The following is a 2,812-nucleotide window of genomic DNA, read 5'->3' as shown; positions in this document are numbered from 1 at the left end:
AGAGCGCGCGTAGAAGAAGAAGAATAACTTTATTTATGAAGTCCAGCGAAGTTGATTTGGGGCGGGCCTAGGCGTCGGCCACGAGCCCTTGGGCTCGGGCGGCTTCCTCGGCTCGCTGGACGGCCCACAGTTGTTGTTCGAATGAGGAGCTGAGCAGAGCCCCCTCCCAGCGTGTCCTGCGGTCCGAAACTGCCTCTTCGTGGTTTTCATCGTTGCTTTCATCTAAACTCGAGCATTCCCATAGTATATGTGAAAGTGTCGCCCTTTCATCGCAAACCTTGCATTTTTCTGTTAAATACAGATCAGGGTAACAGAGACTAAAGAGAACTGGATTCGGATAAGTATATGTTTGCAGTTGTCGCCACGGAACTGCCTGTTTTTTATTTAACCTGTTGTGTGGCGGAGGGTACTTTCGCCTTTCTAGCTTATAGTGCTGCGTTATTTCGTGGTAACTAGTCATGCGGTCCCCCCACTCCCACTCCCCCCCGCGTGGAACTTCGTCCGAGGCGGCGTCGGCGTTCGCAACGGCTCGGTTCGTGAGTGCTCGAGCCGCCGCGTGCGCCGCCTCGTTGCCGGCCAGCGGGGTTTGTGTGTGTGCGGGGGTCCATATGACGAAAGTGTCATTTTTTTCCCGAATTTTGTCTTCGTTAGTCATTAGGATTCGCAGCGCCTCTCGGGAGACACGACCGTTCGCATAGTTGCGTATCGCTGCTTGCGAGTCACTAATTACTACTTCGGCCTCAGTGGTCGCCACCGCGAGTGCTATGGCCACCTCCTCGGCCGTCTCGGTCAGTGGCGTTTGCACCGTAACGCTCGTCATGCATGTCCCTTTACCGTCGACCACCGCGGCCACGTAACCACACCTTCGCGCGTATCTGGCCGCGTCCACGAATACCGCTTCCTTGCAATTTCCGAATTTTCTCTGCAAGTCCTGCGCTCTCTGGTTTCTTCGGCCGGTGTGATGTTCCGGGTGCATATTTTTGGGCAACGGCGGAATCACTATCTTTTCCCTCACCATCACGGTTATGTCGGCTTTTTCGCCTTGCTGCGTGTGATAGTGGATTCCCAGTTTTTCGAGGATGTACCTGCCCGTTTTAGTCTTAGAAAGTCGTTCATACTGTGCTACGTTGTGCGCTTCTATTAATTCGTCAAGCGTGTTGTGCAAGCCTAGTTCTAATAATCTCACTGTGCTTGTGTTCATGGGTAAGCATAAAGCTTGCTTATACACTTTCCTTTTTTTCATGGTTATTATTAGCAGAAAACGAAGTTAAATAAATTTATTGCGCACAACAATTATGCGAGAAAAGGCCAAACTGGCGTGCGACTGCATGTAAAAACAGGCTATGCGATAATTTACTTTAGATACTTCTCGTGCGTAGTGTCGTTTTATTTCTTTTTTTTTGGGGGGGGGGATAGGGGGGGGGTTCGGTTTGTTGTTCACAGGAGGCAAGCCTCGCGAAAGAAAAATCGTGCAAGGCGCTCTCGTACATGGCCTAGTTTGAAGGCATTGTTCCACTTGTGACTAGGTGAGTAAAAGTGAGGGAGTGAATTAGAGTTAAGGACAGAGGGAGTGATAGTGACTGAGGGAGATCGTGAGAGTGAGTGAGAGATTAAATAAGAGTGAGTGAGTCAGTGGGTAAGTGAGAGTGAGTAAGTGAGAGGAAGGGAATGAGTGAGGAGAGTAAGTGGGTGAGTGAAAAACTAGCAATTGTTCCGTCTACGAGTACAACCGTTGAGCGAAGCTCCTTAGAAACGGCACGCAAACGTCTATGCGCCTAATCTCGCTGTTGGATTTTATTAATGTGGTCGCGCGATATATCCCAGTTTCGTAGCTCCACTGGCGAGCCGGCACACGCGGCCACCGTGCAGGCGGCTGACGAACGCGGAGGCGACGTACATGCCTCAGCGAGCGACATCTTACAATCATCAGATACCTCTTGGCATATGCCAAAGAAAAACATATCCCATGAGTACTTATTTCTCTTGATCAGGCAAAAGCATTTGATAGAGTGGAGCACGGGTATCCTTTCGCCATTTTGCGCATCCTTGGCCTCCCAGAGCAGTATGTGCGATTGGTAGAAGTACTTTATCAGGATCCATCAAGCTGTCTTTCTTTCAACAATGAAGTGACCAGAAGCTTTACAATTCAAAAAGGAGTGAGACAGGGCTGTCCATTGTCCCCAGTATTATTCATTCTGCATCTAGGGCGTTTCATTAGAAAGGTTGCAAACTGCGAGTGCATAGTGGGTTTCCCGATACCAGGCAGTGAAATATTCAAAATTGTCGCATACGACGATAAGATATCGTTCTTTATTTGTTCGCAACCTTCCTAGCTATGGTACATTCCTTGACATTTTTGCCCAGTATTCCTATCTGTCTGGTGCTCTTTTAAACACAACCGAATGTAAGGCATTGCGCTTGGGGGGTTATTGCCAGAAGACGTCGATTTTGTTCAAGCTATTAAGATGTTAGGCGTTTACTTTTAAGAAGGAGATGTCTCAAAAAGGACCTGGGATGACGTGCTTAGGAGATCCCTCGATGTCATATCAGCAGCCCCTCATTTTAACATGTCACTACCGGCAAAAGCAACAGTCATCAATACACAGGCATGCGCTTTTGCGTTTTACATAGCACACATTGCCCTTCGACCTCGCCATGCAACAGGAAGCTTCGCCTATATTGCGGCAGCCTTCCTTTGGCGTGGAAGACCTACAAAAATTCAAACGAAACTTTTACAGCTTTTCACAAGCTATGGAGGCCTGGGTATATTAGACATACCAATGTTCACGAGAGCTATCGTTGAAAAAACATT

Source organism: Rhipicephalus microplus, chromosome 2 (genome assembly GCF_043290135.1).
Source record: "Rhipicephalus microplus isolate Deutch F79 chromosome 2, USDA_Rmic, whole genome shotgun sequence".
In the NCBI taxonomy this organism is placed as follows: Eukaryota; Metazoa; Arthropoda; class Arachnida; order Ixodida; family Ixodidae; genus Rhipicephalus; species Rhipicephalus microplus.
The sequence above is the reverse complement of the archived record's forward strand: the minus strand, read 5'-3'. Positions refer to the sequence as shown.